We start from the raw sequence: 12005 nt of genomic DNA on the forward strand, positions 1-12005 counted from the left end.
TAAGAGACCATGAAATCAGTGTATTTTCAGCAAAAGACAAATGGAATGGAAATGTGGGGAGSTGGCCTTTGCCTGGCAGCAGGGAGGAAAGGTGAATCTGATCCTGTGGGCATTCTTTTGGAGGGGTTCTTGAGTGCAGGGATTGTTAATTAAGATGGCTGAGGGGCTTCATCCTGCTAGCAAACTGATAAATTCCAAAGCATGCCTGGGAAACCAATAATTCAATCTTGATTAAAATTGTGTCTGTTCCAGTCACCTCCTGGGTTAATTAATTATTAACAATCTTAAATAGCTCAAACCCAATTCTATCGGACTCCCCTGGCTATGTTAGTGCCAGCTGGCCATTTTCAGTGGCAGTTATCTAATATATTTCCCCAATGTTGCAGGATCACATTTTATTTCTGTGCCACCTGTGCATTCAATAAAGGAATGTGGACCCTGTGAATCTTTAAGARCTGAATCTCAACAACACAGATCCACTTATGCTGGCCAGGTAATTCCTCTTAACCTAACTGTGGACACAGAGAATCACAGATACAGACAGCAGCCATTAGAGAGAACTGAGCTATGAGAGCAGCAAGAACAACATGTAGACACATTTCATAGGGGACTTATGAAAGTTCTGAATGAAAGGTTTTTCGGGGTCACGTAATCTGGGGTTGGAGTGTACCAGTTAACTGTTTTCCACTACTAAATGCAGCTGGATGCTGGCAGCAAGGCACAAACAGGGACCTGTGTGGCAAATGATCCATTTAAAGGTGGTGTGGGATGGTGGTCGGGTCAGCAGAGGGGCTAGGTGGCTTGTCCAGGAACCCAACAGGAAGAGCAAAGGGAAAATTTAGTGGCCTTGTCCCCTGCTTTATACACAAAGCAGTGATAACTCATTTTACTCTTTATTTAAAGAAAATGCATGCACAGATGCCACACATGGCACTTCAGCAACAGTAAAACCCATCTGAGGGCTCCGTGTGGACCAAATTTACTTACTCACCTCAATTTTATCCTTTTAGTGCCCCATCACAGCACTTTATCCTTCTTGTGACTGGAGCATTTAGAAGCCATCCCCAGTTCCATAGCCAGGAAATTACATGGTATAGAGCAGGATGGCTGCTTTCAATCCTTAGACMTTTAAAAATGATTTCTGTGTCCTTGGGAGTTGCACACACAGATGCATTTGGCMATGTTTTGTTTCCCTCTTTGTCTGGGGTTGAAAGGAAGGCGACAGTGGCTCAGTGAGTGAACACTTAGATGAGATCCCCTCCATTTCCTTAATGAGCATTTTAARTGACTCATCAAAGGTTGTTAAACCAGTCTCAGAGGAGAGACAGAGATAACTGACTGCAMTGAGATATTCCTAGTGCACAGAAAACAACCTATATGCTACAAGAGTAAATTGGGAATAATGTGATTCTGGTGCTAGAGAAGTACAAAGATGGAAAATACCTTGGTAYGGTTCCTTTTTGCAGGCTGGAGTTGTCTGTGCCTGAGCTCACACCTGCAGCTTTTTCTTCTCTGGACAACCAATGACAAAATCCTGCTGGGACACACCTGTCTCTGGGGCATTTGCAGGGTCAAGGGTCTGGTGAAATTGTTAGTGCTCCCTGAGCCTGAGCAAAATCCGTGACTGAAGGAGGAGAGGCTTGGTTTAGGTTGCAAGACCATATCAAAATTCAAATGGAATTTTATTCTCTGCTTTTCTAAGTGAATCCTTCACGATGTCCAGCCCAGGATTTAATCTCTCCAAGGAGATTAAAAACATTGCTATGTTAATGCAACTATACCAGGCCTACACAAGCCAGCTCACATCACTTTCCACCATACCAGATTTTATTTATAAGGTTAACCATGATCCACTGCTGCACATTTTCCAGAATCTTGTGTTCTGGTTGTGTATTAGGAGTGGAGCAAGAGAAGCAGGAAGAGCAAATAGCATCAATAATGCTGAAAGAGAAGATGTACTAAAACATATGCCTATTTCTCCTGAAATGTCACTTTATGTCAACTGCCATGGTTTCCAGACTGTCACAATTTAATTATAYTGTAATTACATCCTATTTGGACAAGGTCACAAAAATAAAAGCTTAGTACTTGCCTCCATTACAAGTGCTGTATGTTCTTRCACTCCKGGAGCAGACAAGCYTCCTTTTCTAATGGCAACAAATTTGCCTTCAGCATAAAATACTGATTTAAGTCTGYTAGTGCAAGGTAAAGCCCATTAAAAAATTAAGAGCCATTATTACTGATCTTTCCGAGAAGCCTCCCAGAGCCCAGATCTCTTTATTCTCTTGCTAATCCTTACAATTCACTTTATATCATAACAGCAACAAAAAGGAAACAAATACAAAATCCAGACCTATGTAGACTTACAACAGGTGCTTGTTTTACTAGAGCCCTCATCAGAGTAAGGATATGTGAAACCCCTTATACCAGGAACTTGAACATTTCTCCGTTTTCTCCACCTTTCCACCAGTTTTTCCCCAAATTCCTGTGACAGTCTATAATCTTGTATAATATTCCTGCATGACGGAGCAAAGGTTGAAAATCCTTAAGTCATATAGGTAAATAGTTCCATTATTTAAATAGGCAGCCTGCAAACACTACATGGCAAAGTCCTTCTGCCAGACAGGATCATTACTGACATTTTGTGGATGTTACAATAAAGATTAAAGGAAAATAGAGAGGGACTCTTGGCTGTTCCCAGGTGAGCCTAGGTTCCCAACAAGCCCCTGTGTGAGCTCCCAGCCCGGTGCTGGATCAGACAACATTTATAAATGTGCTGCTCTTTTCCATTAGAGATGAGCCACCAGCGGAGATGCTGCCTGAATGGAGAGAGATGGATGAGAGCATCAGAGCCTGAGATGGGCTCTGGCACAGCCCACAAGCAGCTCTGCTCCCAATTCCCCTCAGCAATTAGTGCTGTGCCAGGGCTGAGCACTTCCATTTCAGCCTGGGAGTTCCTCTACTGTCAGAGAGCAGGGGTGGAGGTTTTCCAGGATCACCAAGTCCAGGYAGCATCTTCTTCCCCTTTACATCCCCAGCCCTGACCAGAAGTGTTTTTATCAAGTCTTGAAGCAATTGGGTTTGTCATGTTGGCTGGAGAAGATGCATCTGGTGCATCATGGGACAAAAGAAAAAAAATATGGCTAAAACAGATCTCCCTGGGCTAGAGAGTCATTGCCTTTGCAGAACCCCTTGTCAACATTCAGGGAAACACAAATTGTGCCAAGGAGGATGCTCCTTTCCTACCACATGTCCTTCCTCCTGCAAAATGAACATGCCCTGCTTCACACTGTGCTTAAAACAGGGAAAAACTATACAAGTTCTCTTGGAGGAAGGTCATTACAACACAAACCTACATTTCACTTTGCATTACAAGAAAAACAAGGGCCGAATTTGCTTCAGAGCTTCCTGCTGCTGCTTAAAGCAACAGGATTTGGCTCGATACAAGCTTACATGAGCATGATGATCCAGACAAGCAGCTGGAATGAAGAAAACTGTGTGCTGGGATCTGCAGTCTCTGGCCCCAAAATACAGCTCCTTTCAGTGAGAGAACTTTCTTTCACTGCATCACACTTACTGCTTTCAGGACTATTTAACATTTGAAAGTAATGCAGTKGTCCCAAGGTTTTCTTCCCATTTCTGATAGGTCTGGTAGATGGCAAAAGGAACAGCCTGAAAAGCAAGTTTTTGTGAGTCATTTACAGTGGGGAAAGAAATGAGCCCAAGGTAGGGAAAGCAGTTTCTCAGACAGCAAASGCATTATTAAATCCAGCTGCTTGCAACAGGTGCCTTGGGGAGCACAGGAGCAAGTGGAATATGGCATCCTCGTTAGGCAGTTAGGAACCAAAGCCCTGATCCCTTTTCCAGTTGTTTTCACTTCTCTTGACTAGCTGAAATAGAATCAATATTCCCTGCTGCTTAAAGAGGGAGCATCCCAGTGGCACAATCAGTTGGCCTACTCAGACTGCCATGAAATTGTTCTCACAAAGATGCACGATAAGGTCATTGATCTTGTGCTCTAAGCTACGGGTTAACCAAAGGATTTCTGAGATTAAATTGGAGCTGCTCAGACAACCACTTGACTCTGTGAAGAACTTCACCTATAGATCAACTTTTTTTCCCAAAGGTCAAAGCTCTGAGCCTCTTCAAGTTATGTCAGCCACAGTGTGGTCAGTCACAGTGTGTGTGTGTTACTAAACACATACATCTGTATTTCTTACTCAGGGAGGAGTGAGGAGGATACTCCAGGCTGGTGCCATGTGCAGCTGCAGCTGGGCTGGGAGATGTTGACACTGAAGATTTTGCAGCTGTGTCACAGTAACTGAGTGACTCAAGCTCACACTCTGTCTTCAACCCCAACCCATGCATGCACACTGAATTCATGCCTATACCTCCAGATTTAATAGATTATTTATTAACACAGATTAATGGTTTGGTTTGGAAGGACCTTAAAGCCCATCTTGTTTCAGTCCTGTGCCATGGGCAGGGACATTCTGCTAAACCATCCAATCTGGTCYTGAACACTTGCAGGGGTGAGGCATTCACATCTCCCCTGGGCAACCTATGCCAGGGTCTCACCATCCTCAGGTGGAAAAATTCCTTTCCAATATCCAAATCTRTTCTTAGTTTGAAGCCAYTCCCTCTTGTCCTGTCGCTCCATGCCCTTGTAAACAGTTCCTCTCTGGATTTCTGCATCCATACAAAGAATTATGCTGATTAATTCCTTGGAGATGAGATTTTCTGTTCTTTCATGGCTTTTGACTAGCTTGCAGCATCAAATTTTGGTTAAAAAATATTGTACAGAAAATTGCATTAATTAATTAAGCAAAGGAAGTTGAAAGAATAACAGACAGATAAGGCAACACAATGAGGTCCAATCTTCATCTGCTGCTTGAACAACTTGATAGAACAGTGAGGTACATGATCAAGTCCTCGCAGTGRACAGACCCATAATAATGCTTTTAAYTTCTTCCCATCCTTTGAGTTTTTGTTGTGGATATAAGAAGGTGGAAAAGTGAGAGCAAAGAGGAAAAGGAACCTGTCATGCCCCTGGCCCCCAGTGCAGCTGAGSGCTGTGAGTGCACCCCTGAAACAGCTGTAAAAACACTGAAATTCTGCAGCTTGATGTGGAAATTRGAAGGACACCTTCGTGCCCAGGTGTTCACTGCATTGTGTGAAAAAGAATCATTTACAAAGGGATTTATTTAGTATTTCAGCAATATGAAACAGCCAAACACCACACTACTATTTAAATATCTGTGGAGGGTAAACTAGCACATTGTGGCTCTTAAACAGAATTAAACACCTCTACATATGGAGATAAAGATACTGGGCTGTTTCTCTACAGCATTTTACCTGGATTCACCAAAGCTTCTGGCATACAGCTCCTCACCTCTGTTTACCAGCCAGATGTAATCTACTTATGCCCAAACACAACCAAATTTAACAATATAAACAATGTAACCCTATMTTTACCATAGTACTCAATCTACACAAGAGAAACAGGACTACGATATGCTAAAACTGAAAGCAATTAACTGCAGGAAACCAGAGAATCCTGAAGCAATCAGGAGATCCTAAAAATACGAATATTTCCCTTTTAAAGCACTCAGCTTCAGTCCTGCTCCAGTAGCTACACACTGCTTAGAGAACAGCCAATTACCTACTTGCTGAATTTAATTTTGAAGTGTCAATAATGCCAAAAACAATGCCTGGGGGTTTGTAATGGCAAGTTATTAATAAGACTTTCAGCTCTAAAAGCTCCTGTCCCTGCAGATCTCTGCATTTATGAAATGCRGACACCACTTTTCTATACTTAGTTTTGTTTGTTCCCTCATTTTCAAAGCARAGAAATAAATCCAAATGCAGGTGCCTGAAAAATCAAACAGCAACAAAAATGCATGAAGACACTGCCCCCAGTGCCTCTTCTGTTTATTTGCAAAAGCCCTGGGGGAAATAAGGAAAAAYTGTTTTCTTTTCCTTTTCCTCCCAATTATTTTTAAAAGTTTAGCTCCAGGTCTCAGCATAGCACAGTGCTTCAGAATTTGTCACCTCATTTAATGGAACAAATGAAACAAATGTCCCATCCCMACTGCTCTCTGAGCTACACTGAGTGAGCCACTGCTTTTCCCCCCAAGTCACTGCCTGCATTAGCCATTAACTCTGGATTATGGGAGCTTTCTGGAACAGAGAATCACAGAGTAGAATCACAGAATGGTGTGGGTTGGGAGGGACCTTAAATCTCATCTCATTCCACCCATCTGCCACAGGCAGGGACACCTTCCACTATCCCAGGTTGCCCCAAGCCCTGTCCAGCCTGGCCTTGAACCCTTCCAGGCATGGGGCAGCCACAGCTTCTCTGGGCAACTACACCAAACCACACTCCTGTTTCCAAAACTTTTTTTTTTTTTAATTCTGTAATATCTCCAGGAATAAAATAACCCAGCATTTCTGAGAAGGACAGATATCATAAAGGCTGATCTACAAAGACAAAAGGCAGCTTGAATATTTTTGCCTAAATGCCATCACTTCCCAATGCATGTATTCTAATATTTCCAGACTTACGAAATAAAAGATAATTCTCTGTGAGTGCTCAGAACTCCCAGTAGACAACACAGCTTCTTYCTCTGCTATTCAGAGAAGAGAATACAGAGTTTCTCAGGTCATGGGAATTGAGCTCTGAAAAMATAAAGATATAATATTTTTCAGGTTCATAGACAACACCAAGACAAGGCTGGCAAGGATCATGCCTCGGCCCCGGTGTCTTTTGCATATGAAGAAACACATTTCTGCAGAATTACCACACTGACTACTGCCAAGCTGCCACCTGCTCCCTCAGACCTGACTGCCTGAATGACATCCAGGAGAAGCAAAGAGAAATTTCCACCTCCAGGGAGATTTCACCATCTTAAGTCTCAACAGTTTTGTTCATGCTGAAGTCAGGAACACTTCTTGGCCAGCATAAGTATAGGGCACAGAGAGCATTTCCAGGTATTTTGCATCTGTACTTTTACCTACATCTCTTTCTCCTCAGARTATGAAATCCTGTGGGTTTGTTTCTTTAAATTATGTTGTAAGTGCTGATCCTGGGATACATTTCTTCTTCCTCTACAGCCTCTTTGGCCTCACAGAAGTGTCTTCAAAAAGGACACCATCTTCTTGGGAGAATACTGCAAACCTGCCAGGCACCATCATCACAGGCTTTCTTCATAGYCAAATTCAAGGCATTCTTTGGGAAAATCAGCTACTGGGTTTGTTTCCTCCAAAGGAAGAACAAAATGAAGATGAGCACTGTGCTGTCAATAGAAACTCCAGACACTGCTGCTGCTCAACATATAGACCACTGCATAAGACAGAAAACTTATTTGTAAGATATTTTAATGTGTCACCTCACAGGAGGTGAGTCAGTGCTCCAGCCAACCTGCATCTCGTATTCAAGTTCAGCTTGGGAAAAAGATTCACTTCCTCTTACTTCTAGAGCAGTTATTTTAGACATGTTCTGGCAAAGATGCCAGAAGACAGAGCTGTCAAACACTGTGACTCCCTGCACCTTCATCTCTTGCTCCCTGTACTATTTTCAGAAGGATGGGAAGCAGCTGTTATTCATCTGGGGGAAAAGCACCAGATTTAAGAAGCTCAGGCCTTTTCTGCTTCCATTCAGAACAGAAACATCTGTTGCAATAGTGAAAAGCCCTGACTCCTGACGGCACCAAGGTGAACAGAACACAGTTGGGTATGCTGAACCATGGAGCAGCTTTCAGATGCCCCCATTATCTTGGTGAATTAAACCACTAATAATTTGGGCAAAGTGATACAACTGCTGAGGATAGAGATATTAAATGTTTCTATTAAGTTTTCTACCTCAAACTTTCATAGTTCTTTGAAGACCCTTACCTGCAACTTGTCTGGTTGATGCCATTGTTCACAAGTACATATGTTAACTAGTGACTAATACAAGAACACCAAAATATTTGTACTCAATCAGGTGGAGAGCTACTTTAGACTGTTAAAATGTGATTATACTTAACTATCAATAATAAAATTATATTCCTTTCCTATTGATAAAGAATTAACRACATTCATGATGTCCCTTACAATACCAACTCAGTGCAAATTAAAAAAAAACAAACCAAACCAACCAAACAAAATAAAATAACTGAAAATTTTACTAATGTTTAAACACCATGAAAATATAGACTCACTAGTGGGCAAATGCCTGCTCACAGAAATAATAAATTAGTGTTATAAGTTAAAATAAATAAGCATTTCAAGCTGAAACTGTTGTTTTAAATTAATAACACTCATTTCCATGGTATTGACATTTATTACCAAGATTACAATCATATTTAACATCCAACTCCACTGCAGGCCCTTTAATAGGATTTCCAAATACCCCACATCACAAAGCTGAGCAAAAAGAAGGAAACTGGAGCTGCAAACAGAACAGGCATTAAAAACATGACCCTCGTCACAAGAACAATTGGGTCGGTGCTTCAGAGATAATGGCACAGACATAATAATGGGAACTGATCACTTGGTTTTAATAAACAATCACATATAAGCATGGAGGGTTTTTTATAGATCTAAACCAAATATTTTCAATTTGGTTTGGACTGTTCTTAAGAACTTGATAAATGAGCAATTTTTAATGCATCCTATTGTAAGATTATTAGATAAAACCATGGTAGTACCAGTGTTGGTGCAGTTTCAGGGCCTTTCTGCAGTTACCTCCTTTGCTTTTCTGTTGCATTTGTGCTTTCTTACCACAGCAGCAAAATCCCCAAGTATCTGGATAAATACACATATTTAGAGATAAGCACAGAGAAAGAATTCTCTAAAGAGAAGAGAGACAGCAAACCAGCTATTTTTAATCCTATCCATTGAAACTCACATAAATCAATGTGTGAGTTAAACCATGCCTGCAAAAGATCACTTCCAGATAAAAGAGCAACAGAGGTGTGAAGCAAGTCAGTCATCCACATCAGTAAGGTGTGAGCTTCAAATCACCACTTTGAATTGAAAACATTTAAATGGCAATATTATAAAGTAAACCTGCTTCAAATGTCACACAGGAACAACTCTGAAATGAGAAAAAGCTTAGCACTGTTCTTCCTGCTACCATAGCCAATTCTGCTTGATTCTGCTATTATCCATTGCCCTGGTGCCAGCTCCAGCTGTGGGTGCACCCAGGTGGCAGTGACAGCCTTGTCAGAATAGTGAGGGATGACAAAAAAAAAAAATCTGTGTTTGCTTTGCATTTGAAAAGGCACCGTTCATATCCAGGGCCATTTGCTCCTCTCATTGAACGTGCTGAGAACAGCAACCTTGTAATGATGGCTAGGGGGCCCAATATCCACCAGAAGGGAGATTCACATGGTTAGGAAAAAGCTTCTCTTAGAAGTCTAAATTCAATATTCAAGATCTTTCCTGCTGCTGAGGATGGTGAAAGATGAGACAGGAGYCACTGCAGGTAAAGAAGGTGTCATTACAGATGCTGCCCCATAACAAAACAATCTTCCCTGCAGGTTCTTTTATATCCCATCCCATGTGTTCACCTCACYTTCCCTGGGCATGAGGGATGACATCCCACAGGTAATTCCCAGGATTTAGTCCCCACCTATCCATCTGGTACACTCAATCTCACAGCATTTCCGGAGCAGGAATGGAACACATTCTGAATGTCAGCTCTGCTCCATTTCCAAATGCCACAGGACAGTCACTGAGAAAGGAGCACAACTCCATAAATTCACTTGAAAACTAATGATCCAGGAAACTTTCCTATGAAGTAAATATCCCAGTGAACTTCCTGTTCCACTCCTCCCCTGCCTGAAGTCAGGTGTAAGAAGAGAGATGATAGGACTCCTCTATTAAAATCCAAGGTCATTACAAATTCTTTAGGACACACACGAATCTCTACAAGAGAAACTGCATTATGAGATCAAAAGGCAACTGAGACAGATGTGCATATGAAGAATCTGTCCATTGTTTTCATAAAATAGCACCATTAAGATTAACCTTCATGAAATCTAGAAGAGGGTCTTACTTCATTCATTTATCAGATTGGGCTTCCAGAGACACAGAAAAACTTCTGAAAACTCTTGTAAAAACAGAAAAATGAGGAAAGTAAAAAAACCCCTCCCCAAAGCATAAGCATAAAAATCCTTCCATGATTAAAAATCCAGGCTATATTATGTCTTAGGCCATATTATYTCATATTATGAATTAGTTCAAAATATTCTTTAACAATGGAATACGACCCAACAAGATCTCTAGGAAAACACTACTGTTAATTCTAATTCCACTGACAGTTTCACCCAGTGACTTCCTTACTGGTAAAAGATGGAAATTCAGACCTGGTAAATAACCATCAAAAATAAATCTTTATCGAAAAAGACATTCTCTAGCACATTCTGCAGAGAAATTTCRTTTAATAGCAGCTTTGTTCTTTGTATTTGCAGATCTACTCTTGGGGGAAAGATTGATACTAATCCTTTTTGTTTTAAAAACARGATGATAAAAGTATTTCCAATATAGCACCTTCAAAGTCCAAGGGTTAYATCCTGAAGTCAGTTGAAAAGTTGTGAAATAAGGGAGAAAAAACACCAAGTAGTTTTAAATTTGCCCTCCATAGGACTAGAACTAGCTCAGCCACAGCTCAAGAAAAAATGGAAGCAAGGAGAGATGGATTTTTATTACATGTTAAAAATCCTGTTTTGTTTTGMAGTAATGTGGGAACAAAATTAAAAGAAACATTGGAAAAGATGTAGCTTGCTATGAAGTCTGGCCACACCGTAGTTCTCTTTTTAGGTTTTTATGCCTCTGCCTTTGTAATTAGCTGAGAAATCTGAAGAAAATCCTCCATTCACCTATTGTGTGATACTTGCTCTAAAACTATCTATTGTTCAGTCTRCAAGTACTAATACAGCTCACAAACAGTAGAAAGACACAAAGAGCCTCTCTTACACAGCACAAAAAAACATGTTTAAGGGTCTGGTTTGGCTTTTTTTTTTTAACAGAACAAGTTTTACTGCATTCAACAAGACAATCAACTGCTCTTCATAAAACCTCTGCATTCCCTGGGACTCTTCCAGTGATGATGATCAAGACTATAATTTCCTGTTTGAATATGTCAACTGTTGCAATTATTAGCACCTGTTGCTAAATAAATACCATGACTATAACATCTAATTATAGAATCATGGRGTAGTTCAGGTTGGAAGTGACCTCTGGAGAATATCTTGTCTAAACAGCCCCTTGGAAGGAGGGTGACCTACAGTAGCTCACTCAAGGCAATCTGTGTTTCAAGTATTTCCACAGATGGAGATTCCARAATCACCTTGGGCAACATGTTTCTSTCCCTCCTAGACAGTACCAAAATGATGTCCAAAAGTCAGTTTATCAATGAAGAGGATCCCAGGATACACTGAGGACTCCACAGCATTGCCCCTCATCCTCATCCCCATCCCACACCACTGACCATGGCCAGACAGGGAGCAACACGACCATGGGGACAAGTGGCACCTGTGACAAGGGTGCAACTGAGTGAACACAGACTTATTGAAAGTAAATATCACCTCCCTCCAACAAGGTCTTGCACTGAGTTTCCTCACATTAAGTTTCTGAAGTCTTTTACAGAACGAGTTGTGTGGTCAGGCAGTTAGCARAGCCCAACTCCCTAATTATACAAGAACACTGTAGAACACAATTGTTATTGACAAAGAAGGTGACTTCAACCTTCTACTTTTTCCCACCCCTGATAACCCCAGGTCTTGGTTCYGAATTCTCCCTTCTTTTCAGTAATTCCTGCTAATCCTCACATACTTCTCTAACACTTGACTCCATGTTTGCTACACTCACCTGAGCATTTCTCTTAACTAGAATCCATAGTGTGTATGCAGTGAATTCACTGTCAAGCCCTTCCCATTCATGTCACTCAACGGTTAAGAATGTCATTCTCTGCTTATAACAGGCCCCATGTGCTGAATGCATACACAGCCCTAGGACTG

General features: G+C 41.2%; 1 protein-coding gene and 1 long non-coding RNA gene across 3 annotated transcripts in view; one reads left to right on the forward strand and one right to left on the reverse strand.

The window, feature by feature from the left end:
* LOC130581523 (rab GTPase-activating protein 1-like) overlaps nt 1-12005 on the reverse strand; it is a 96869-nt gene that overhangs the window by 48040 nt on the left and 36824 nt on the right. The window lies entirely within an intron of this gene.
* On the forward strand, nt 432-7246 carry LOC130581526 (uncharacterized). The gene is made up of 3 exons (XR_008966219.1): nt 432-493; nt 6709-6990; nt 7114-7246. It is a non-coding gene; the product is annotated as an uncharacterized LOC130581526 (long non-coding RNA).

This window comes from Malurus melanocephalus, unplaced genomic scaffold (genome assembly GCF_030028575.1).
Source record: "Malurus melanocephalus ecotype Western Australia unplaced genomic scaffold, MMel_1.1 scaffold_416, whole genome shotgun sequence".
Lineage (NCBI taxonomy): Eukaryota > Metazoa > Chordata > Aves > Passeriformes > Maluridae > Malurus > Malurus melanocephalus.